General features: G+C 42.8%; 1 protein-coding gene across 2 annotated transcripts in view; it reads left to right on the top strand.

Annotated features, from left to right (window-relative positions):
- Positions 1–27329, top strand: part of FARP1 (FERM, ARH/RhoGEF and pleckstrin domain protein 1) — a 2534157-nt gene that overhangs the window by 1155089 nt on the left and 1351739 nt on the right. The window lies entirely within an intron of this gene.

The following is a 27329-nucleotide window of genomic DNA, read 5'->3' as shown; positions in this document are numbered from 1 at the left end:
CATACCAAAGTTGTTCACTGAAGTCATGTGATTCTGAATTTGCCTGTTGTCTAATTCACGGAGGGAGTTATATTTATCCCTATTATTCAATGTGCTACCACAGGTGGGACCACAACATGAAGCACTTATACAGTGAAGAACTGCGTTAACATGTGCAGGGTACATAGTATTTTTCAGCATTGGTTTTATCAGTATTTCTAGCACAGCACAGATTTGATCACACATTGATGGCCAACTATGATTCATACTTCTGTGACATATGCAAACACACACACAGGTATATAGATGTCAGGGTATGTGTTTGTGATGGAGTCAAGCACCATACCGCCCAACCTTTTGCCATAGCATTTTGTGATAGAGTGTGTGGTCCATGATGATGTCTGCTACTGTAACAGAAGCACAGAACATTCAGAAGTACGATAGCTGATAGTGTTAGTGGAATACAGGGCATCATATTTCATTCAGAAGTAACAATTTTAATGTCTGTGGGCAGTGTGTGTACAGTCTGCCTTTTCATACGTTTGTAAAAGTTAGCATGACTGATGGAGTTTAAGAAGTGTGTTATATAGTTATGTGGACATTCATAATGTTAATAGTGGAGTATACAACGTGGTTCTCCAGTCCATCTTTTTTGTAAATCTTTTTCTTCCTGTGCCTCCTGACTGTCAGTCATACTTCAGTCATCATACCCATGTTTCCCTGATACTGTGATTGCTGGTCATGGTACACTGTTATCCAAACAGCCATCACTTTAGTTTACATTATCTTCCCCTGAGGGCATGCATGTTTCCACGCATATCCTACAAATACTACCATGTACATTACTACCATGTACATTACTTACTGTGGTGCTGGTGCTGCGGTAGCGTTGTCGCCTCACAGTAAGACATTGTCCTGTTCAATTCTCAGCTAGAGCGTCTTCTGTGTGGAGACATGTGTGACTGGGCGTACCTTCGTTGAAGGTTGTGCGTCAGGGCTGGTAACTCGGCACGTAAAAATCTACTGCCAATCATTAGCGGACTGGAGTTCCGCTGTGGCGACCCCTAACCGGGAAAAGCTGAAAGACACAACAACTACCATGTACATTACTTAGGAGGGCAAATGTGCACTCCCTGAATATTGCTGCCTGCGAGACACCTTTCCTTCAACAAATGTCCATAATATAGGCAATGGGATCACCACCTTTCCCCCAAGATCGACAAGCAAACATCAGCAGTTCTCTCCTATCCTTTCTTTTTGGCTATTTCAGCTCCCGAGCTTCTAATCAAAATTGGGTCATCTGACCCTTAGTGCAGGTTTTATCCTTCTTTGCCACAGAGCCGGGCATGGTATTCCAATCCCAGTGGGGCCTAACTGCTACTCTGGAGTACTGAATGCAATTCAGAGGCAGAAACTCATGTACATGCCTTATTCACAGGGCACGGATTTAGGAGCAGTACTACTACTAAGTAATTAATGTCCGACAGTTGGAGTAGAGTTTAATGCTGTGAGCTATAGTTCTTGTGATACAGGATTAGATTCTGATTGAAGGGCATATTCTGTAGCCCGTTTTATTCTAAAAGGCATGTGTACAGAGATTACTGTACCACCCCCTTTATTACTTATTCAACCCATCACTAAAATACAGTGTTGCATTTTCTAGCCTGTGAACAAGCCAAGCAGCCTGGAAAGGTAAAGTTACTTATTAGAAAAATGATAGATGTGGAAAACTTGAACTATTCAGAAAAGCTTCAGGAATTGTTGTACTGATTCTTACATATAGGTGATTTGATAGTAATATCTTCCTACTCTCTAGTGTAGTGTTTGATTTGGTTCTTTTTGAAACTCTGTCTGGAGTGCACATCTTGGGTGACCTAACACCAAATCAGGGAAACTAATACTAAAAATAAAAGTAATAGAAAAAAGTGACTGGTACATACACAGTACTTCCATGATTGTGACATAACCTTCCCTTTCCAGTCAGAAATCGATTATTAATTTAATTAAAAAATAATCCTGATATATGAATGGGAGGATGGGGTTATGGCATTCATGCTTCTTGAAACCGGTGGGTCACAAACTTGACTTGTCTAAGGTTTTTGACTTCAGATGTAGTTAAGTAATGTGGTACCTCCCTTGCCCTTAACCAAATGCAAAAAAAAAAAAAAAAAAAAAAAAAGAAGAAAGGTCTTCCTGAAGTCGATGGAAAAAAAAGTCTACTCTGAACTATAACTGTAGCATGCTGTTTGCTATTGATGGTTCTGCCTTTGCCTAGGTGGCTGCTAAGGAAACCAAGATTTGTGTGTAGGATGGAGACTGAGGAGCTGGATTACTACATAGCTGAAAGGTAGGGCACAGACTGCTGTTATGAGTGAGGCAGTGTCAGGAATAAGGAAGTGTTTGTTAAGTAATGTAGGGGTTGGTCATGGTTCACTTTAGACGTATCAGATGTAGGACACAATGGGGTCAGCTTCTTTGCTGGTGACAAAAAGTTAGGTGCAGCAATGGTTAATGGGCAATATTTCTAATTAGTGGTTGCAAGAGGTTCTCAGGTTCGATCCTCGGCTGGGGTGCCTTCTGTGCAGAGTCTGCATGTCCTCCCTGTGGTCGCGTGGGTTTTCTCTGGGTGCTCTGGTTTCCTCCCACATTCCAAAGACATGCTGTAGGTGGACTGGACACTCTAAATTGGCCCTAGGTGCAAGTGCGTGTGGCAACTCGACACCATAAAACTCCACTGCCAGTCATGAGCAGACAAGGTGATCCGCTGTGGCGACCCCTAACCAGGAAAAGCCGAAAGAAGAAGAAGTAGTAGTTAGGATTCATTGCTGAAAAATGCAGAATATGCCAGCTGGGCCATAGCAGGCCTTATGTGAAGAAACAGATTATGGGAGTGTAACTGATTGCAGCAGAGCTGGAGAATGATCTGAGATGTTTATAAAACCTGGAACAGACCACTAAGAGAAGAGTGAGAGGGGTGATAGTAGCAGCGAACAGAATGCTGGGATGCATTCTTAGGTGAACAGGCTCTATAATAATGAGACAGTGCTGTCCCTTTGCTGCCTTCTGGTCAGGCCACACCTTGAGTATTGGGGGAGCATACATTGAAAGAGGTTTCAAGCTGGTAGAAGATGTCAGAGGAAAGCCACAAGAAGGTTGTCTGCTTTGGAGGGGAAGGATATATCCAGACAGCAGAGGGCCTCAAACTCTTCTCATTGGAGACTAAAAGAAGCAGAAAGAATGTGATATGGAAGCACAAGATCTTGTCGGGGAGATTGTGATGGGGTCAGAGGGAGAATGGGATGTAGGTAACATGTCATTGTAACCAACAATTCCCCTGATCATCGAAAGTTGTTCTTTAGAGAGATGGTTGTGGATCCATGGAATGGACTGTCAGAGTAGGTAGTAGAGAAGAAATTCATGGAAGCATTCACAAGGACACTGGACCGATGGAAAGTGGTGAGGGAAAGATAAGGATGGTGGGAAAGTAGAATGTTAAATACATGTAAATGGTGGACTAGATAGATAAGGATTAATTTTGCCTTCTTCTGTCAAGCAAATGTACTATAATGTTCCTGTGTAACAAGAAAGTCCGCCATAAAATCTGTCATGCATTAGCATCTTCATATGGCCAGTATATGGAACTGTAACAACAAGTGTCAACAGTGTAAGATGCAACCACCATTGACAGCACCTGCTCCAGGAAATCTTATGACATGAGTTTGAATCCTTTCAGTTAATGGAAAAGCTTTTATTATCAACTGAAAAAATGGACTGTGCCTGGGATTCAGAAAGGCTTGTTGTGAGGGAGAAAGCCTTAACACTGCTTTATCCCTCTGTGGTTAGCCTTTCTGATTCATAAATTGCCCTAATGCTGAGGTTTGCCCCTAGCAGGGTCCACAGTGTGGCGAGTGGTCTCATGGGCAAGGGTGCATGATAATGCAAGAGCAATTGGGGGTGGGGTGGCTAATGATAATTAGCCATGTGTACTCCCCTGGAAATGTCAGCTGAACCCGATATAATTTTTTTTTCTAAACAATAAACATCTTTATTGAATGATTACTTATGACATAATCATACATTTGTATTATAAATGAAAGTGCTTATTTTATTGTGTCAGTTTCCTTGTGTTACGGATTTTAAACTTTACAGATTTGGTATACCCAGTCTGGAGCAGTTCTGTTACCTAGTGCAGTTCTTTTTTGAATAAATGAAAACAAATTATATTGACATATTTTCAGTTGTAAACCTTATGCATCAACTTATCTTCTATACAGTCATTGACAGTCAAACATTACATAGCTCATTCAGTTCCTGCTTTCCATTAAACCTAATTCCTCCTCCAAAACATTATCCTGCATGTATTGTTCTTACAATTCCCATTTTTTCTTATGAAATTTTCTCCTGACGTTTTCTAAAGATCCCACTTCCCATTATTTTATCTCTGCTGTTATGTTCACTATTTCAGGTACGGTTGGTTTAGACTTTTATTTCCATCTTCTAGTGAGTGCTTTTTTGGCAGCAGCCAAAATTAGCCTCAGGCCTTACTATGACTAGGCAATTCTGATTCTGTGTCATAGCTCAAAAAATTATTCCCTTAGTTACACCAATTTGCTCACCCAGTATTTCTGGCAGAGTACTCTGCAAGAAAATGTTAGTCTACCAACTCATTACAGCAACAGAAAGTATATTCCCAATTACCTTTCCCCTCATCACCCCACCAACGTTTGCAATCTACGTGAAGAAAATTCTTTGGAGTTTGCCTGGGGTATAAAATACATATGCAAACACTTCCAAACATCCTAAATCTTCTACGCTTGCATGCATATATCTTCCCATTGTTTCTTTGTGAATTCTTATCCAATCTCTCTTTGCAATCCTTTCTAACCTCCTCTGATTGATTCCTATAGTTATCATGTAGTATTTTATATGCCCTACTAACAATCCTTTCTTTAACGGTAGCATCTATTCCAGATTCTACTAAAAACTCTACTGGTCTTTCACTTAGGATCCTCCTAGTCATTCCTCTTTGCCTGTACTCTGATGTCTGTTCTTGATAGGGAAGACAATCCCTAGCCTTCAGTCTAAAAGAATTCTTGGCCTCTTCCCAGTCTGTTACTTTCCCCTCTCTAATTGTCTTCTCCCAGTACCTTGATTCCTTTGCCATTTTTCTCTAGTAAATTTTAGCCTCCTCTTGCCTATTCTCTTCACCCCTAAGTGCAGTTATTCCTATCAGCAGAATCTCCTTTTTTCCATTTTCATGATGGCTGTGTTCTTAGAATACATTCTGCTACTTTTAATATAATATTATGTAAAGTTATTGTTATTTTCCTTAAAGATCTCCATCCCAAATCCCAGCCTCTCTTTGTTTCTTGAGTTTCCCCGCATTTCGTCATCATTCTTTTCCACTTTGAATTATCGATTTCTGCTTGTGCAGTGTATAGAGCCTTAACGGTGTAGCTCTGAAATACCCCTTTAAGTCAGGTAATCACAAGTCACCTTTTCTATTGGAAGGATCATCTTGCCCCACTTGACTCTTGCCCTCTTCTTCTCCTAGAAAAAATCCTTCAACTCTCTATTAATTACTATCCACAACTCCTCCTGTGGTTGGTAAAAATATGCCTGACCTGTGTAGAAAACTAAACGGACTAAAAATTTTCGCTGCTTGTATCTTGATATCCATATCCATAAAACAGAGCTTGCAATGTTTTAGTTTTTGTTTATCTTTTGCTTAGTCTCTTCCCACATATTTTAGCTGCCATAACAGAATCCTTTTTAATCCATACTCCTAAGTATTTATTTTTATCATGTTTTCATAAATGTGGGTATTGCTGAACCAGTTTGTGTGTGGATATATAGTTTGCAGATTTTGTATCTTGAAAAGACTTAAAACTCCCAGAATGTTACACAACACTGAAATGTACATTTTTTGTTTTTTATCAGGTATAAAATAATATAATCTGAAAATAAATCCACTTTTCTTGATTACCATACCAATTATATTCTTGAATTTCTGAGTCCCTTATTTTCTTTGCCAGTGGTTCTAAATATAAAGCAAATAACAAGGGGGAGAGAGGATATCCCTGCCTTTTTCCGCTGCTCAAACAAACCTTGTCAGAGAAGAATCCACCCCACTTTAATTTTTGCCTCCAATCCCTCATGAATCCTTCTAATCAACTGTATTATTTTATCAGGGGATGCAAATACTTCCATTGATCTACTCATAAAATTTCTGCTTACCCTGTTGAATGTTTTTTGTGCATCAAGATCCACCAGCAACAGTGGTATCTTCTTACATTCTGCTTCCCTTATGAATCATCATTGTTCTGTTAATGTTGTCAAATGTTTGCCTTCCCTCCACAAAACCACATTGATCCATATCTATCAATTTTGGCATCACCTTTGCTATTCTTTTAGCCGTTATAGACATAAGCACTTTATAATTCTGGTTTAGAATAGCTATAGGCCCATATGAAGCTGGATCTGATGGATCTTTACCATCTTTAGGTGTTACAGCCACCACAGCTTTCTTCCAGGATGTTGGTGCTTCTCCTCCTTTTAAAATACCATTGAACAAAACCTTCCTCATCACTTTCTTCCTACTGTTAAGAAAAACCTTCCAAATCTTTATCACATTCTTCCCTCCTAGCTTCCAAACTTCCATAGGAATGTCATTTATTCCTGGAGACTTTACTGTAGATTAGTTATACATCAGTATTTTTATTTCATCTCCTCCTATCCTAACTTTTGGAAATTGAACCTTTTCTACTTCTGGCCTCGGCATATTTAATTCTTCCGTAAACGTTTGCATTTCTACTTTTCTTGATTTCCACTTTTGCTGCTTTATACAGATTTTCATAAAATTTCTGAAATATTTCTAATACCTCTACAGGACCTCTGGTTATTTTCCTTGTTACAGGCTCCCTATGCTTAGCAAGAGACCTTTCTACTTTCTTTTGCCTGAGCCATTGTGCTAAAACAAAGTTGTGCTCTGTAGTTATTTTCATAAAATAGTTGCTTAACAGCAGTCTTTCTAAATGCATACCATTGAGGTAGTCCCATATTTTCTCCTTATCACTCTGCAGATGTTCTTCGTGTTTCACTGTTGCAGGCATCACACTTGGGTTATCTGCCTGCAGGTAGCCCTCAGTCGGCCCGAATACCAGAGTCTTGGGATTTCTGCATCAGTTGCTGTCCCTCTTCCATGACGTCAGGTCGTCAGGGGTATAAAACATGCAGCCAACGCCATTACATCAGTCTTTCTTGCCGAGAAGGAGCCCGAAAGCAGAAGCAGTTTGCAAGTGCCAGTCGGCTGCTACCTGAAATTTTCATTTTTTTGAGTTTCAGACCTGAAGTATTCTAAAGCTAAGTACTCCATTGGGGATTCTTTTTTCTTGCTGTAACCGATGTCAGAAAAAATTAACAATTGTCTTGCCTATGGAAAGCAAATACTTCACAGAGATTTTCATTCTTACTGTGTCACCTGTTTAGGCCCAGACCACGACGTCCCTTGCTGTCAGTTTTGTGCCTTGTTTAACACCCATACCATTTGTCGTCAGGCTATTTTTGTAGCTAAATTCTTTCGCTCTCATTCTCCGTATTCTGAAATGCCCTTGGTAAGCCATCCGACTACCGATCTTCCAAAAAAGCACAAAGACAGAGACAGACTGCATAGATCAAAAATTGCTGATGATGCTTCCGCTAAGCTAGTCGCCAGTCCGCTGGTACTCAGTGAGGCACCTTTGAAGCTCCCATGCCACAAAAACAAATGCTTAGAATGGCTGAAGACCTTATTACTCTAATTAGGGAAGCCAGCCTTCCCCTGCCAAAAGACAAAGAATTGAATTTCCTTCTGATTCTACAGACCAGGAGTCTGATGACTCTGACCCTTCTCATTACCAGGACATACCCTTATCTACCTATGAGGAATCAGATGCAGAGGAATCCATTCCCTCTGCCTCCCCTCTAGAGGATTTTTCTTTTGGTGAAACCTTGCATACTTTAAGAGAGCACTTCCGCTGGGAATGCCAGGACTATCCTCAGTCCAAAAAGAGACTCAGGGAATTTTTAGATTTGCTTCAGCACAGGCCTCTAGCTATACACCCTGTCCTGGATATTGTAGATGATGTCTTCTAGGAGTCCAGTCTTACTCCTGGCACCTTACCACCAGCTCCTAGAAAATCTGACAGGTACTACAGAATACCTGACTTTCAGAAATTTCTTTTTAGGAATCCTACTGTGGATCCAGAGACCATTTCCCAGGGACCTAAAGGCATTAAGGCTACTACAGCCAAAAACCCTACCCCTTCAGACAGGGATGCTAGAGCTTTAGACAGATGGGGTAAGAAGATATATACCTCTGCAACTCTTGCCATCAGAGCTTTGAATTGCCAGTTTCACATGTCGAAGTACCAGCAACATACTATGGAACTAATTAAACAAAAAAATGGTGTTACTTCATGATTGTGCAGAAAATAAAGATTTATAAGAGTTAATGCATTCTGAAAACCAAGTTAGTAAACATACAGTTTGGCTCAAAAGCAGAAGAAGTTCTTAAAAAGATGGAAGAAAAAGCTAAATCTATGCAAACCGTCAAAGATTTCTTAAAGGTGCAGCCACCTAGATTCAGTAGGCATTGGCCTTCAAAAAACTGGTCCTTTCCAATCCCTCTCAGGCCTTCTCAGTCCAAACCCAGGGGAAACAGACCACCAAGACTACAGTCTCAGGGTATGCAGAGATCTAAACAATGGAGTGTTTCCACCTCAAAACCAGGGAGTGGTAAGCCACCCCCATATGGAAAAAGTTCACAATGACTTTCCAGTTATCCTTCCCAGCCACGCCCAAGTACTTGCACCCCTAGGAGGAAAACCCACCCTTCATGCAAAAACTGGAAGTCCATTACTCAGGACCATTGGGTTCTAAACATTGTATCCCAGGGATACAGATTCTTCTTCCACTTACTGCTAACTCCAAGCGGTTTGCCAGACCTTCCTCCAAACCAGTGAGCAGAGGCACAAAAGCAAGTACTTTCCCTCTCCATATCAGGGCTATTTAACCTGTTCCAGTAGAACAGAGGAGACAGGGTTTCTACTCCAGACTGTTCTTGGTGCCCAGAAAAGAGGGCTGTTGGCGCCCTATCCTGGATCTATCTATTTTCAACACCTTTCTGGTGGTCTCAAAATTCAAAATGCTTACACTGCAACAGCTTCTTCCTGTGCTAGCCAAGGATGCCTGGTTAGTCACCCTAGACTTAAAAGAAGCTTATCTGCACATCCCCATAAGGGAGTTTTGCAGGAAATATCTACGTTTCAAGGCAGGCTGTATGCACTGTCAGTTCTCTGCACTTCCCTTTGGCCTATCTACTGCGCCCAGAGTATTCACAAAATGCCTGGCTTCAGCCATTGTTTACTGCAGGCAGAGAAATATTCAAATCTACCCATACTTGGACGATTGCCTGATTCAGGCGGACAGTCAGGAATTGCTACTTCAGCACCTGGCATTTGTAAAAGGACTTCTAACTTCACTGGGATACACCATCAACGAAAATAAATCACAACTGGTGTCCAGCCAACAAATTGTATTCCTGGGAGCAAGCTTGAGCACAACTTCCCAGATGGCATTCCTCACTCCAGAAAAGCAGGTCCATTTAACAACGTTTTTCAAACTAATGGCTAACAAAACCCAGCTATCTGCAAGGAAAATACTGCAAGCCCTAGGGTTCATGGCCTCATGCATTCTGCTAATTCCATATGCAAGACTGCATATGAGGAAACTTCAGTGGTACTTAAAAAATCTTTGGTGTCAACATTCTCAGGACCTGGAAACAGTGATTCCTGTCATACCTTGTCTAAGAGCAGAGTTCCTTTGGTGGGCAGAAGCATGCAACCACAACAAGGGACTTCCTTTCACTCAACCCCTCACCGCCCAAACCCTGACAACAGCTGCATCAGACTATGCATGGGGGGCTCACATGGCAGGCAAATGCAATTAAGGCAAATGGAGCCCAGAACAAATTCCCCTGCATATCAATCAAAAAGAGATGCTAGCTGTACGGAATGCTCTGACAGTCTTCAAATACCTTATCCTTCCAGGACAGCTCCTGATAAAGACGGACAACACCACAGTTATGTGGTATATAAACAAGCAGGGAGGAAGCAAAATTCACTGGCAAACGACTTAAGCAGAAATCTACTGTACCCTCACGAGTGAAAACTGGAACCCAACTCATTCAAACTTCTAACCCAGAGGTAGGGAACTCCGGAGGTAAACCTTTTTGCCTCCCCCCAAAACCACCAATTCAGCAAATTTTGCACCAGGAACCCTCATAGCAGAGCCTGGAAGGTGGATGCCCTATCCTTTACATGGGAAAACCTCTCAATTTATGCCTTTCCTCCTATGCCCCTCCTCTCAAGAGTACTACTCAAGATCAAACTGGACAGGCCAAGGGCAATCCTTATTGCACCAGACTGGCCATGCCAGCACTGGTACCCACTCCTATGCAGTCTGACAGCAGTGCCACCCTGGCACCTACATCACACACCTTCCCTGCTGTTTCAGCAAGAGGGACAGATTTTTCATCCACAGGTGCAAACCCTAAACCTTGCAGCCTGACTTATTCCCTAAATGCACTACCAGCATCCCTCAGCAAACAGGTGTTGGACGTTGTCCATGAGGCCAGAAGGCGTAATACTAGGAAATCCTATGCTGAAAAGTGGAAAAGATATTGTTCTTGGAATCAGTCTAAAGGAAAGGACACAGCTGTGCCCAACTTACCTCAAATCCTTGATTATCTAGCAGAGCTGCTCCACAGAGGCCTATCCTTCTCATCCATTAAGATTTATGCCTCCGCCATCACAGCTTGTTATAATACTGAGCCTCCCCTCTTTTCTCACACTCTCAAACAGTTCCTGAGAGGAGCTAACAATTTAAGGCCCCCTAGGAGAGCTAACACCCCTACCTGGGACTTTAACTTTGTACTGGAGAAGCTCACACACACACCCCCCCCTCCCCTTTGAACCTGCTGCTTCAGCAGAGGTAAAATTCCTCTCTTGGAAACAGCCTTACTTTTAGCTATTACTTCAGCAAGAAGTGTGTCTGCGTTACAGGTACTAATGGCGGCGGAGCCCTTCATTATTTTCCATGCTGACAGGTTTTCCCTCAGGACTAACCCTTCCTTTATGCCCAAGGTGGTATCCAGTGTGGCTCTAAACCAGTCCATCCATTTGCCAACCTTTTTCCCTAATCCTCAGAATAAAGGGGAAAGAATCCTGCACTCCTTGGACGTGCACAGACAGCTCAGGTTCTACCTTGACAGGAGTAAGCCTTTCAGAAAATCTGACCAGCTGCTAGTCAGCTTTGCTACAGGAGCAGAGGTTAAGGCCATTTAAAAGCAAACCATTTCCAAATGGATAGCACACTGCATACATTTCTGCTACAAGCACCATGGAAAAACAACCCCTCTGGGGATCAGAACTCATTCCACTAGAGCTACTTCAACCTCTACAGCATTTCTCAGGGGAGTCCCTACTAGGGACATCCTGGAAACTGCAACCTGGAGTTTTGTACACACCTTCACCAAGCATTACCACTTACCTATTTTTTCTAAATCCAGAGCTGGATTTGCTACAGCAGTCTTACAAGGCCTGTTAGCCAGCCCTAACACCTCTTGACTGCCTCCACCCTTCCTCAGCTTTGGGAATCAACCCAAGTGTGATGACTGCAACAGTGAGACACAAAGAACATAGTACAGTTGTGTACACTTACCATAAATGTAGATGTTCGAGTGTATTCACTGTTGTCCTGGTTTCCCTCCCTCCATCCCCCTGATTTTTTATATCCTTTCTACCCATCCTCTTTATGGCCATTTTTTTATGGCAGGGGTATTTACTTTTTACTGGAGGTGTTCCACACCAAGTAATAACTTCCTATTTTGGGGGCTTTGAAAAAGAATGGTTCTGCCACCAATTCTCACATCAAAGTGCAAAATATTTTGGGGGCTCCTGACATCTGGGGCAAGAAAAACTGATGTAATGGCATCAACTGCATGTTGTATACCCCTGATGACCTGAAGTCATGGAAGAGACGACAGCAACTGATGCAGAAATTCCAAGACTCTGGTATTTGTGCCGACTGAGGGCTATCCCTGGCAGGATAACCCAAGTGTGATGACTGCAACAGTGAATATACTCGAACATCTACATTTATGGTAAGTGTGCACAACTGTACTTTGCTTCTCTTCTTGTTCTGTGAAATTCCTCCTATTATGCAATACTTTAACCTTTGTCAGTCCCTCTAAATAATTATTGTTACTTCTAAACCACAGCTCTTTTTCTTTTATTTCTACCATGTTTTTAAACTCCACTTTCATTTTATCCCAATTCTAGCTGTATTTTCTGAAGAAATGTTCTATCTTCCCTAATAATGCTCAAATAATTTCCACTATCCATTCCATAAATTCCTCTCTTTTCAATAGGTAGGTGGGAAAGCACCACTGTCTCATTTTTATTTCATAACCCTGTGTTTTTTATTTCACTTATTATTGGCACATGATCTGAAATAGTTATTGGGTGTTCCTTCTACTGCAGTTTATCCACACTTTGAATCTGTTTTTAAAACTGCTTTTAAAAAAGTGAACTGCTTCTTATTATTTAAAGTATTACTACTGGGCAGGTGAGCGCGCACACACACACACACACACACACACACACACACACACACTAGTTTTTCTGTCTGTAGTAACTTCCTTTGGCCACCAGGAGCACAATGCCAGTAGTCTACCATATTCCTTGCTGTTTTAACTAACAATAGTACCAATAGCTTTTAGTTTAATGTTATTTGAACTCTCAGTAGTTCCAGTATATGTAGGCTTAATGTTGTCAGCCACACTGGAGAGTGTTATTTAACCCCTAGTACATCTTCTGTACCCATTTTCTCCTATTTTTAAATTTCTATCTGCAACATTTCCATCTTTGGCTTGCTCTCTTTTTACCCCTTCAGCTCTGATTTTCACAGTTGTTTCCTTTCTGATTGTTATTTTCAGTGCTGTTTCACACTGCTGACCTGACCCTGTCAGTACTGGTTCCAACCAGCTAGGCCACTGTGATATCTATCTCCGCACTCTCTCCAACCCCTCCCCCAGTTTCTTTCACTTTCTTTTCTTTCCAACCCCTCCCCCAGACTCTTTAACTTTGCCTTCCTTCCTGTGGTGCCATCTTTACCTCTCTGAACCACTCTAATCCTTTCTCTGTACCACTGCTATAATGTCCCTTACCTCCCTTGCATACTTTCCTCTGAACTTACCTTCCACTCCAAACTTCCACATTCCAATTCACACTACCCGTCATAACCCCCAAAATCCCCTCCCACAGTTCACCCATTAAAGTAAGCCTACCCTTCAGAGTTTACTGCCAAACACAACTTATCCTGATAAACAACCAAACAATTAACCTAAACCATAATCTTACTCAAATAAACTAACTTCCCATCTTAACTCACCCCTTACTTCTACTCTAATAACCAACATTATGACCCTCAGACCTGTATCCCTGTTTACTCAAATAATACTTCTAATTACCTTAATTTACCTAAACTATATCACCTAACCTACTAACGCAAACCACTCCCCCCCCCCCATTTCATAGGTTGGTACTAGGCTATCGGTCCTAGAGGCCTGTACAAGTCTAGCCATAACAATTCCCTGGCTGTTTCTTCCCACAATATTTACTTCCCTGGACCCCTGCCTAGCAGGGCAACTGACGTGATTCCAAGGGTGAATTTCCTATCTCCCATCCAATTGTCAAGGTTCCTTTTAAAGAGGGCCAACGAGGTGCTCTGCTTGACATGTATGGGCAGTTTATTCCAGAGTCTGGAGAGGCTCTGGGTCAGGAACTTATCCCTCCAGCATGTTTTTTTCATTGTGATGACAAGGTTTAGATCCCTGGAGCATGTGGCTCTGAGGGATTGGGATTTCATTAAGTGTACCATATCCAACAGCTCTGGGTTTGACATGGCCTTGTATGTTAAGCAGAGATCGCCTCTGAGTCGACGATATGTTACAGAGTATAGCTGGAGTTTTTTTAGACTGTCAGATAGGGCATCTGCTTTAGGCCTGTGATTCTTTTAGTGAGGTATTTCTGCGGTCTTTCCAGTTGTTGCAGATGTCTTGAGATGCCATACCAAACAGGGAGTTGTATTCTATAATGGGTCTAATGAGGGATGAGTACAGTGGGGCAAAGACCTCCTTTTTTCTGAATGAAAAGCCGGTAGTGATGAGGTGTGCCACATAGAAGGATTTCCTGACTGTTGTGGCAATGTGGTTATCGAAGGTGAGACCACTGTCCACATGTGTCCCTAAGTCTCTTGTCACACTTTCGGTGTTTAGTGTACTGCCACCTAAGTGGTAATTCACGGTTACATGTTTTTTCCCAAAGGGGATAGCTACACATTTCTTGGCATTGAGCTTGAGCCCATGGCTCTGGCACCAAGCATCTGTTTCTGTAAGGCCCTTTTGTAGAATATCCACTTCATTTGGGGATTCAATGATGGCTCCCAGTTTGCAGTCATCTGTGAACTTTGTTAGCCAGAGTCCCTTAGTGTTGGCCTATACTTCAGAGAAGTAGATGCCAAACAAGAGCGGTCCCAGGACTGAATCCTGAGGTACTCCACTTCTTACTTGTCTGGAGCTGGATTTGGAGTTGGCTACTTTTACAGTGTGGATTCTGTCAGTAAGCAAGTTGGCAACCATCGAGTGATGTAGGGATTAATCCCCAGCTTAGTAAGTTTATCTATGATTCCAGAGTGGGGGATGGTGTTGAAGGCCTTGGTGAGGTCCAGATAGGCTATGTGGACTGCCTTACCCTCGTCGACAACTCTGGAGACTGATCAGGTTCTGGAGACAAGATCGGCCCTTCACGAACCCAAACTGGATGAGGTCCAGTGTTGGAAGGTTGCCAATGTCTTTGTTTATACATTCCATGATAATATGATGTTCCTCGTGTTTCACTGTTGCAGTCATTACATTTGGGTTATCTGCTTGCAGGTAGCCTTCAGTCGGCCTGATTAACAAAGTCTTGGGTCCTGCGTCGGTTGCTGTCCCTTCTTCCATGACGTCAGGTCGTCAGGGGTATAAAACATGTAGCCGTCGCCATTACATGTGGGCTGCTGTGTCTCCTCGGGCTGGGAGTAGATATCCCGAATACTGTACACCTGGGTTCCTGTCCTTCCCTTGCCAAAGAAGCCCCGTGGACATCATTTTAAGCATCATTTCCTGAATAGGATTTTACATTTTCCCTCATAAGACTGGCTTCCCAGAGTTGACCGTTTTGGAAACTGTACACCTGGGTTCCTGTCCTTCCCTTGCCAAAGAAGCCCCGTGGACATCATTTTAAGCATCATTTCCTGAATAGGATTTTACATTTTTCCTCATAAGACTGGCTTCCCAGAGTTGACCGTTTTGGAAACTGTACACCTGGGTTCCTGTCCTTCCCTTGCCAAAGAAGCCCCGTGGACATCATTTTAAGCATCATTTCCTGAATAGGATTTTACATTTTCCCTCATAAGACTGGCTTCCCAGAGTTGACCGTTTTGGAAACTGTACACCTGGGTTCCTGTCCTTCCCTTGCCAAAGAAGCCCGTGGACATCATTTTAAGCATCATTTCCTGAATAGGATTTTACATTTTCCCTCATAAGACTGGCTTCCCAGAGTTGACCGTTTTGGAAACTGTACACCTGGGTTCCTGTCCTTCCCTTGCCAAAGAAGCCCGTGGACATCATTTTAAGCATCATTTCCTGAATAGGATTTTACATTTTCCTCATAAGACTGGCTTCCCAGAGTTGACCGTTTTGGAAACTGTACACCTGGGTTCCTGTCCTTCCCTTGCCAAAGAAGCCCGTGGACATCATTTTAAGCATCATTTCCTGAATAGGATTTTACATTTTTCCTCATAAGACTGGCTTCCCAGAGTTGACCGTTTGGAAACTGTACACCTGGGTTCCTGTCCTTCCCTTGCCAAAGAAGCCCGTGGACATCATTTTAAGCATCATTTCCTGAATAGGATTTTACATTTTCCCTCATAAGACTGGCTTCCCAGAGTTGACCGTTTTGGAAACTGTACACCTGGGTTCCTGTCCTTCCCTTGCCAAAGAAGCCCGTGGACATCATTTTAAGCATCATTTCCTGAATAGGATTTTACATTTTCCCTCATAAGACTGGCTTCCCAGAGTTGACCGTTTTGGAAACTGTACACCTGGGTTCCTGTCCTTCCCTTGCCAAAGAAGCCCGTGGACATCATTTTAAGCATCATTTCCTGAATATGATTTTACATTTTCCCTCATAAGACTGGCTTCCCAGAGTTGACCGTTTGGAAACTGTACACCTGGGTTCCTGTCCTTCCCTTGCCAAAGAAGCCCGTGGACATCATTTTAAGCATCATTTCCTGAATAGGATTTTACATTTTCCCTCATAAGACTGGCTTCCCAGAGTTGACCGTTTGGAAACTGTACACCTGGGTTCCTGTCCTTCCCTTGCCAAAGAAGCCCGTGGACATCATTTTAAGCATCATTTCCTGAATAGGATTTTACATTTTCCCTCATAAGACTGGCTTCCCAGAGTTGACCGTTTTGGAAACTGTACACCTGGGTTCCTGTCCTTCCCTTGCCAAAGAAGCCCGTGGACATCATTTTAAGCATCATTTCCTGAATAGGATTTTACATTTTCCCTCATAAGACTGGCTTCCCAGAGTTGACCGTTTGGAAACTGTACACCTGGGTTCCTGTCCTTCCCTTGCCAAAGAAGCCCGTGGACATCATTTTAAGCATCATTTCCTGAATAGGATTTTACATTTTCCCTCATAAGACTGGCTTCCCAGAGTTGACCGTTTGGAAACTGTACACCTGGGTTCCTGTCCTTCCCTTGCCAAAGAAGCCCCGTGGACATCATTGTAAGCATCATTTCCTGAATAGGATTTTACATTTTCCCTCATAAGACTGGCTTCCCAGAGTTGACCGTTTTGGAAACTGTACACCTGGGTTCCTGTCCTTCCCTTGCCAAAGAAGCCCCGTGGACATCATTTTAAGCATCATTTCCTGAATAGGATTTTACATTTTCCCTCATAAGACTGGCTTCCCAGAGTTGACCGTTTTGGAAGTATGTCCTACTCTTGTACTGCTTAACACTACTGTCCAGGGTATATTTGCTCCCCTACCAGGCTTATCAGCAGCCCCCCCCCCAAAGTCTATCTTTAAATCCTTTCCCCTTCCCTCCTCTCCTCGGCCTTTATCCTTGAGGAACCTCTCTCTCTACCCTGAGCTTATTTTGTCTTGGCAAACTCCCTGCTTGCTCTGTCTGTTCTCCCTCCTGCCCTTGCCACTAGGTGGCACCCTTCACACTACTGACCCTATAACCAGTTTTTTTTGGCTATTGTACTATAACTTACACTGACATTTCCAGTCCATATTCTGACCTCTGCCTTGTGCTACTTCCCTCACGCCTGACCTCTACTATCTCCTACCCCCCACTCACCATATAGTCTCCATAACTTTCCTACTCTAAGAGGCCACCCTTACCTGTTCTCCTGCTTCTCTCCTCTTGCCTGATTGTTTTTCTGCAACTGATCTTTCACTTGCTCTTCCCCACTCAGCTACGCTCACTCCGCTCCCCACCCTACCCCCAATTCCCACCCACCCCCAGAGGCCCTACCTTTATAGTAGCTTAGACACTCCCCCAACTATCTAACCTCCTATCACATTTCTTGTTCTCTTCACCTATTAATACCTTACTCCTACTCCTACAACCACACCCACTCTCCTCTATCATCACCTCACTATACTACTGATACCACTCAATCCTACTGTTACTTAACACATCCCACTAGTAACATGACTTTAAACCTGAATATTATCCTTTCATTTCTTCTCCTTAACATCCTTCTCTATTACCACACTCTTACCTCCTATGAATATCTCATACTCAGTCAACCTCCTGTATTAGCCAAACACACCACTTCTACACCTCCTCTACTTAAACAAGCTCATATTAATATACTATCAACCTCCCACTACCTTCCCCTCTCTACCACAAAATTCACCACTTCAGACTCCTAACCTCCAAACGATTCTACCTTATACCCTGCAAAACCTAAAAGTATCTCTAGTCCCACAAACACTATTACTGATACATGGTGACATCCACCCCAACCCTGGCCCCAATACTCTCATCAACCACACCCACTCTAATCTAACTACTAACTGTTCTACCTCACCTTTCTCCCCTGACTCCTCTGTATTGCTCACCTAAATATTCGTAGCATCAATAACAAAATCACACAACTCCATGCCTTAATTGATTTCTATGCCTTTGACATTCTCTGTCTCACTGAAACATGGCTCAAACCTAGTACCAAAGACAATGAATTTACTCCCCCAGGCTATAACACCTTAAGACAGGATCGTCTCAATAAAAGGGAGGAGTGGCCCTTCTATACAAATCCCACCTGCAGGTAACCTCAGTAGACACCTTGCCCCCCTCCATAACTAATGCTGAAATGCTCTGTACCAAGCTCCAAGTTAATAAAACTAAGGCTATTTACATCATATGTTCTTACATCCCTCCAGGCAACAACATCAACACACTAGAAAATATCCTAAGCTGGGTCTCCAGCAACTTTCCACAAGAAACCATAATCCTAGGGACTTTAATATTGACTGGAACTCCTGCATATCTCCCAAACCCTCCATTCACATTAATCTCTTTAACTTTCATCAAACCATTAACTCCCCGACTAGATTACACAAATCAACCCACAAACAAACCATTCTAGATTGGATACTAATTAACAACAACCCCCTCTCCTATAAAACAGGAATACTCCCGGACAATATCAGTGACCATCTCCTGACCTTTATCTGTAAACAAAAATATAACATTACCAAGCAAGCTACCTACCATACCATACACAACAAAACAAATTTCAACCTAGCATCCTTTCAAAGTGAACTCAATGAGTATAACTGGTCAACTCTAAAATACCTCCCAATAGATGAAGCAGTAACCCATTTTAACAATACCTTTCTACAAATTCTACACCATCATGCCCCACAGCTTAATTAGATTAAGCTCCAAGGCTGCCCCATGGCTCTCAAGAACTACTAAACAAAATATGCGAGCTAGAAATAAATTATGGACTAAATGGAGATCCACAAAAAACCCTACTGATCACCAGAATTTTAAGCACCTGAGAAACTCAACTAAAAACTTATCTATCTGGATAACAAGAACTATCACTTTAAATATCAACAAAACCAAAACCAAAACCCCAAACAATTTTGGTCATGTATGAACAAACTACTCCATTCAGGGAATACCAAAACCCCTACCCCAGCTAGCCTAGCTCAAAGCCAACCCAACATAATAGCCAACACTTTCAATGACTTCTTCTCTCAAACAGTCACCTCTCTGGCTAACACCATGACACTCCCCATATCCCTCCCTAAAACCACCACCCCTAACAGCACCCCATACTAAAGTTCCATACTGTCTCCACTACCTATATACAAATTATTATCTAAACTCAAACCTTGCACCCCTTCAGCCGACAAACTACCAGCTGAATATCTTCAACTAGCTGCAACTGAACTTGCCTATCCAATCTCCATCTTAATAAATAGAACAATAACTGAATCCAAACTCCCCTCCTGTTGGAAAATCTCCCACATCATTCCCCTTCACAAAGGAGGTAATTCTAACGAACTCTCAAACTTTCGCCTATTGCCCTTCTATCCCCTCTATCCAAAATAATGGAACGCTGCATACACCATCAACTCTTACAACATCTCTTGAGTAACAACTTACTTGTAGACTCACAACATGGGTTTAGGCCCTACCACAGTACATCTACTGCCCTTCTCTCCTTCACTGACACAATAAACAAACATCGCAACAACAACCTGTTCTGCTCTGCACTTTTCTTAGACCTATCGAAGGCATTTGATATGGTTAACCATCAACTTCTACTCCACACTCTAGAATCCCTGTCACTTGACCCACTAGCACTACAGTGGTTCGATTCTTACTTGACAAATCGAAAACAAGCAGTCCTATGGGACAGCCATCTATCTTCTCTACTCCCAGTTACAATAGGCGTCCCACAAGGGTCCATCTTAGGTCCCCTACTTTTCTCTATATTTATAAACAACCTACCCACTTCCCTCCCTAAATCCACCTGTATACAATATGCTGATGATTCCACTCTCATCTGCTCTGCTCCATCCCCTGCTGAACTCCACTCCTCTACCCATTTGGTTTTCACAGCAGCAGAAAAATGGTTTCAACATATCTGTCTCCTCCTTAATCCCAAAAAAACCAAACTTCTACTCTTCACCCCAACCCTTAAATCCATCCCAATCACCTTTTCCGTTGTGTCCAGCAATGGCACTATCATCAAACCCGACTATTCCACAAAACTGCTAGGTGTCACCATAGACAATCAGCTTAACTTTGACTATCACATTGATTTAACTATCAAGACAGTAAATAAAAAGATAGGAGCCCTTTACAGACTTAAGCCCTTTCTTACCGCCACATCCCGAGTATCACTTGCCCAAACTCACCTCATCTCCACACTACTGTATGCCTCCTCCTCCTTTATTAACATTTCTAAAGCTAACCTTCAGAAACTTAACTTAGCCTACCATAGCATTGCCAGATTTGCTACCGGCTCTCCATTCCGTACTCATCACTGTCTTAACTTAAAGAAACTCAACTGGCTAGAACTTCCAAATCTTATACTCCTGCAGCAGTTAGTCCTCACTTTTAAAATTCTACATTACCCCTCCAACATACCTATACTTAACAATCTTATCACACCTTATACAAATCTCACTTCACTTCGTTCAGCCAACAAGCTCCTAGTAGCTACTATAAAATCCCACAATAAAGCAGGAGACTCCTTATTTGCAAACACTATCGGATCACAATGGAACAAACTTCCCACTGGACTGACCTCCCTAGCCTCATGTTACCTATTCAAAAAACAGATTAGAAATCACTTACAAAATCACTGGCTATGCCCTTGCACAAATCCTGACTGATAACTTATACACTACTTGCTCTCTCAACTAACTTGTATACTTAATTCTATCTTGCATTTACCCAAACTTTGTTTCTCTCCCTTTCTAGTGTGCCTGTTAAAATGTAAACTCTCTTGTATGATAATTGAGCTTTCCTCCTCAACCCTCTGTAGAATATATACTTCTATTAAGCCACTCAAGCCCAGCAATACTGTACAATCTATTTGACCTTACTTTTCTTTTTGTTAGTACTTTGCTTGTGTTACTGTTTGATTGATTGTTATTGTTATTTTTTTTAATATTTTTACTAATTGTATCTTTTTAAACTGTAAAAGTATAGTATTTTAGTGGAGCTTTTCTCCTCGGGCCTCTGCTGAAAATGGACATGTATCCAGCCAGACTAGCCCGGTTAACAAATGAAAAATAAAAATAAAAAATAAATAAATAAAATAAAATTACATCAGTCTTTCTTGCTGTGTGGTGCCCGAAGCAGAAGTAGTTCGCAAGTGCCGGTCGGCCAACTCCTGAAATTTTCGTTTTCGAGTTTCAGAACAGAAGTCTTCAACTAAAGCTAATTACCCCATTGGAGAAACTTTTTCTTGCTCCTTACCGATGTCAGTAAAAGTTAATAATTGCATTACTTGTGGAAAGCAAATACCTCATTAAGATTTTCATTTGTACTGTATTCCTTGCCTAGGCCCTGACCACGACGTACCTTGCTGTCGGTTTTGTGCTTTATTTAATCAGCGCACTATCCGTCGTCGTTATATTTTCGCTTCTAAATATTTCGGTTCTCAGTTTATTTATCCAGAAATGTCGTCGGTTAGCCTTCTGACTACCGGGATTCTGAAAAAACGCAAAGATAAAGACAGAGACATGCTGCCGAGGTCCAAAACTGTCGACGATGCTTCTCCTAAGCCAGTCGCCAGTTCGCCGATACTCAGTGAGGCGCTTTCGCAGCCCCTGATACCCACTACTTCTGATTTGCAGGCCTCTACTGAGACCCATTCAGAGTCAGATATGCCGCGAGGTGCTTCAACTATGGAACCCGCGGATGTCTCTACCTTGGATGGGTCTGGAGCCGCTGTGCAGGCACCGGCTTCTGAGGGTGTATTCAGACCTATGGACTTGCATATTAATCTGACGCCTCCTTCTTCTCTTCGGTATAAATCTCGAACCATACCTAAAAAAACGATGCCCAGGCCACATGCTCAGGCCTCTATGCTTAAAAAACAAATGATAAGAATGGCTGAAGATCTAATAACTCTAATCAGGGGTAGCCACCCCCCCCCCTTTTCTAAGAGGCCTAGGACTGAAGTGGTTTATGAATCTTATGACAAGGATTCTGTTTTTTCTGATTCTTCTGATAATCTGGATTTGCCCTTATCTATTTATGAGGATTCTGATGCAGAGGACTCTATTCCCCCTGCTTTCCCTCCAGAGGATTTTTCTTTTGGGGAAGCCTTACATACTCTAAGGGAGCATTTCCACTGGGAAAGCCACGATTTTTCTGATTCAAAAAAGAGGCTTAGGGATTTCCTTCTCTTACCTCAGCATAGGCCTTTAGCTATTCCTCCTGTACTAGACATTGTTGATGATGCTTTTTCGGAATCTAGTTTGGCCCCCGATTCCTTGCCTCCTGCTCCCAGAAAACCAGACAGATACTACAGGGTCCCTGAGTCACACAAGTTCCTTTTTAAAAATCCTATTGCAGATCCAGAGACTATTTCACAGGGGCCCAAGGGCATTAAGGCTTCTATTGCTAAAAATCCTACCCCTTCTGATAGAGACTCCAGGGCGCTGGATAGATGGGGTAAGAAGGTTTACACTTCTCCAACCTTGGTCATTAGGGCTTTAAACTCTCAGTTTCATATGTTAAAGTATCAGCAACATGTTTTTGGATTGTTTAAACAGAAAATAATGTTGATTCTTGTCTGTGTGGAAAATAAAGAATTGCAGGATTTAATGCACTCTGCTGAACAAGTTGGAAAACATACTTTGCAGTGTGGTTTTGATTCATTAGAGGCCTCTTGCAGGGCCGCTGTTACTGGGTTTGTGCTCAGAAGGCATGCTTTGCTTAAGGAGCAATCTTTGCCTGATCATGTTAAAGCTAAATTGATGAATGCTCCCCTAAATTAGGACCACCTGTTTGGCAACAAGGCTGAGGAAGTTCTTAAAAAGATGGAAGATAAAGCTAAATCTATGCAAACTGTTAAAGATTTCATACAAGTTCAGCCTCCTAGATTTAGTAGGCACTGGCCCTCTAAGAAGTGGTCCTTTCCAGCCCCTTCCAGGTCTTCTCAAGCCAAACCCAGACACAGCAAAAGCCCCAGGTGTCAGTCCCTGGGGACACACAGGACTAAGCAGTGAGGGGCCTCCACTTCCAAATCTGGGAGTAATAAGACTCCCCCCTATGGTAAACTGTCTCAATGACTTCCTTTTAAAATTTCCAAGCACTTATCAACTGACTGCCCCTTTGGGGGGAAAGATTGCTCTTCATGCAAAGAATTGGGAACTCATTACCCAGGACAAATGGGTTTAAATATAATGTCCCAGGGATACAGATTTCACTTCCACACATTGCCAACACCAAGTGGATGGCCAGACCTACCCCCAAATCAGTGGGCAGAGGCCCTAAAACAAGTACTTTCTCTCTTAAGCATGGGGGCTATTCAACTGGTACCAGAAGAGGAAAAGGGACAAGGTTTCTACTCGAGAATTTTCCTAGTACCCAGAAAAGATAATTCATGGCGTCCTATCCTGGACCTGTCTACTCTAAACATCTTTTTGGAGATTCCAAAATTCAAGATGCTGACTCTTCACCAATTACTTCCTATGCTAGGCAAAGATGCCTGGTTGGCAACACTAGATTTAAAAGAAGCATACCTGCACATCCCAATCATGGAATCTTGCAGAAGATACCTACGCTTCAAAGCAGGCTACACGCACTATCAGTTCTCTGCACTGCCCTTTGGCTTATCTACTGCACCCAGGGTATTCACAAAGTGTCAAGCTCCAGTTACTGCATTTTGCAGGCAGAGAAATATTCAAATATACCCATACCTGGACGATTGTCTAATTCAGGCAGAAAGCCAGGACATACTTTTGAATCATCTGGCCTTTGTACAAAGGGTTCTAACTTGTCTGGGGTACACCATAAATGAAAAGAAATCACACCTGGTATCCTGTCAACAAATTATATTCCTGGGAGCAAGCTTGAATACAACTTCTCAGATGGCCTACCTCACGCCAGAGAAACAAATTCATTTGACAACGTCCTTCAAACAAGTGGCTACAAAATCCCTGCTATCTGCAAGACAAATACTACAAGCCTTGGGGTTCATGTCCTTCTGCATTCTTCTAATTCCATATGCAAGACTGCATATGAGGAAACAACAGTGGTATCTAAAAAGCCTATGGTGTCAACATTCTCAGGATCTAGAAGCAGTGATTCCTATCATACCTTGCCTACGCCTAGAATTTGGTGGGCAGAGGCCTGCCACCAAAACAAGGGACTACCTTTCACACCACCCCCTGCTTCCCAAACCCTAACAACAGATGCATCAGACTTTGCATGAGGGGCTCACCTGGCAGGAAAGTGCATTCAGGGCAAATGGAACCCAAGTCAAATGCACCTGCATATCAATCAAAAAGAAATGTTAGCTGTACAGAATGCTCTGACAGCCTTCAAGGACCACATTCTTCCAGGACAACTAATGGTAAAGACGGACAACACCACTGTTATGTGGTACATAAACAAGCAGGGGGGTATACATTCTTACCCCCTCTGCAGACTAGCCATGGCATTGTGGAACACAGCCTTGAGCTACCAAGTGCACCTACAAGCTCAATTCCTGCCAGGAAAGTTAAATACACTGGCAGACGGACTAAGCAGAAACCTCATAGACCCACACGAGTGGAAACTGGAACCAAGGATTTTCAACATGTTGACAAGCAAATGTGGGAGCCCAGTTATAGACCTGTTTGCCTCTCCCCAGAACTACCAGTTGGACAAATTTTGCACAAGGACTCCCCCACAAACAAGCCTGGAAAGTGGATGCTCTGTCCTTCAGCTGGAAAAAACTATCAGTCTATGCCCCCCCCCGCCTCTGCTCTCCAAAGTACTACTAAAAACCAAACAGGACAAACCAAAGATGATTTTGATTGCTCCAAACTGGCCATGCCAACACTGGTACCCCCTCCTGCGCAGTGCGTCACGGTTATCCCCATGGCACCTGCCTCAGACTCCTTCCCTGTTGTCTCAGCAGGAGAACCAGATTCTGCACCCTCAGCTTCTAACACTGAACCTTGCAGCCTGGCTAATTACATAATCTCTCCTTTACCATCCCTCAGTAAAGCTGTGATAGATATCATTTTAGAGGCAAGGAGGCCTAGAACTAGAAACTTCTGTGCTGAAAAATGGAAAAGATTCTGTTCCTGGAACCAATCTCAAGGGATGAGCACAGCAGCACTCAATTTACCTCAGATTTTACAATACTTAACTGAGATGCTATACAAGGGCCTGTCTTTTTCCTCCATTAAAATCCACACCTCAGCCATTTCAGCTCATTATAACACAGAACCCCCCCCCTTCTCTCATCCACTGCTCAAGCAGTTCCTCAGAGGGGCCAAAAATTTGAGACCACCCAGGAGAGCTCCAACCCCAGCCTGGGACCTTAACTTTGTTTTGGAGAAACTCACTCTACCTCCTTTTGAGCCAGCTGCTACTGCAGACTCAAAATTTCTTTCTTGGAAAACAGCTTTCCTTTTAGGAATCACTTCAGCTAGAAGGATATCTGAATTACAGGCCCTTATGGCAGTGGAGCCTTTCATCATCTTTCATGCGGACAGGATGTCCCTCAGAACCAAGCCATCCTTCATGCCCAAGGTGGTATCCAGTGTGGCTCTTAATCAGTCCATTCATTTGCCAACCTTCTTTCCCAATCCACAGAACAAAGAGGAACGGATACTGCATTTCTTAGATGTGCACAGACAACTCAGATTGTACTTGGACAGGACTAAACCTCAAAGGAAATCTGAACAACTGCTGGTAGCATTTGCTGCAGGGGCAGAGGGGAAGGCTATTTCAAAGCAAACCATTTCTAAATGGATAGGCCATTGCATTCATTTCTGCTATAAGCACCATGGAAAATCTATCCCCCAGGGGATCAGACCTCATTCCACCAGGGCTAGATCTACCTCTACAGCCTTTCTCAGAGGCGTCCCTACCAGGGACATCCTAGAAGCTGCTACCTGGAGTTCTGCACATACTTTCACCAAGCATTATCATTTGCCAATTTTCTCTAAATCCAGAGCTGGCTTTGCCACTGCAGTCTTACAGCGCCTTATAGCTGGTCCTTATGCTATCTAAATTTCTTCTCCTAACCATAGCTTTGGGAATCTACCCAAATGTAATGACTGCAACAGTGAAACACGAAGAACATAGTACAGTTGTGTACACTTACCATAAATGTAGATGTTCGAGTGTATTCACTGTTGCAGTCCTGGTTGCCCTCCCTCCAACCTCCTAACTTCATTTGGCTATACCTCTATTTTCCTTTACTATGCTTAACAGCCTTTTTGGTGTATTTGCTTTTTTGCTGGAGGTATATCTTTGTACCTTTATATTTAATTGCTCCCCATTAGGGGGGCACCTGACATCTGGGGCAAAAAAACTGATGTAATGGTGTCGGTTGCATGTTTTATACCCCTGACGACCTGATGTCATGGAAGAAGGGACAGCAACCGAAGCAGGACCCAAGACTTTGTTAATCAGGCCGACTGAGGGCTACCTGCAAGCAGATAACCCAAATGTAATGACTGCAACAGTGAATACACTCGAACATCTACATTTATGGTAAGTGTACACAACTGTACTTTCCATGGCCTTTCAGATCAGGCTCATCAGACTGATGGGGCTGTAGTTCCCAGGATCCAAGGTGGATTCCCCCTTGTGGAGTGGGATAACTGTAGCTGTGTACCACTTCGTGGGTACGAAGCCTGAGGTGAGGCTATGATTAAACATGACACTTAGGTGAGGTGCCAGTTCATTTTGTAGTTCATGTAGTACACAGCCTGGAATGCCGTCTGGTCCCATGGATGCTGTATTCTTAGTTTGGAGAGTGCAGTTTTTACCTGTGTGCCCGTTATTACCAGAATTTGGCAATCTTTCAGTATTTAGATGGGCCCTTTAAGGGGTGAGAGGAGGGTGAAGTTTGCACTGAATCGATCCGCCAGGATATTGGCAATATCCTTGGGATCAGTATATTTAATGCTATTCTGTTGTAGC

Source organism: Protopterus annectens, chromosome 5.part0 (assembly GCF_019279795.1).
Source record: "Protopterus annectens isolate FY-2018-M chromosome 5.part0, PAN1.0, whole genome shotgun sequence".
Classification (NCBI taxonomy): domain Eukaryota; kingdom Metazoa; phylum Chordata; order Ceratodontiformes; family Protopteridae; genus Protopterus; species Protopterus annectens.
This window is presented reverse-complemented; position numbering and strand designations above follow the sequence as displayed.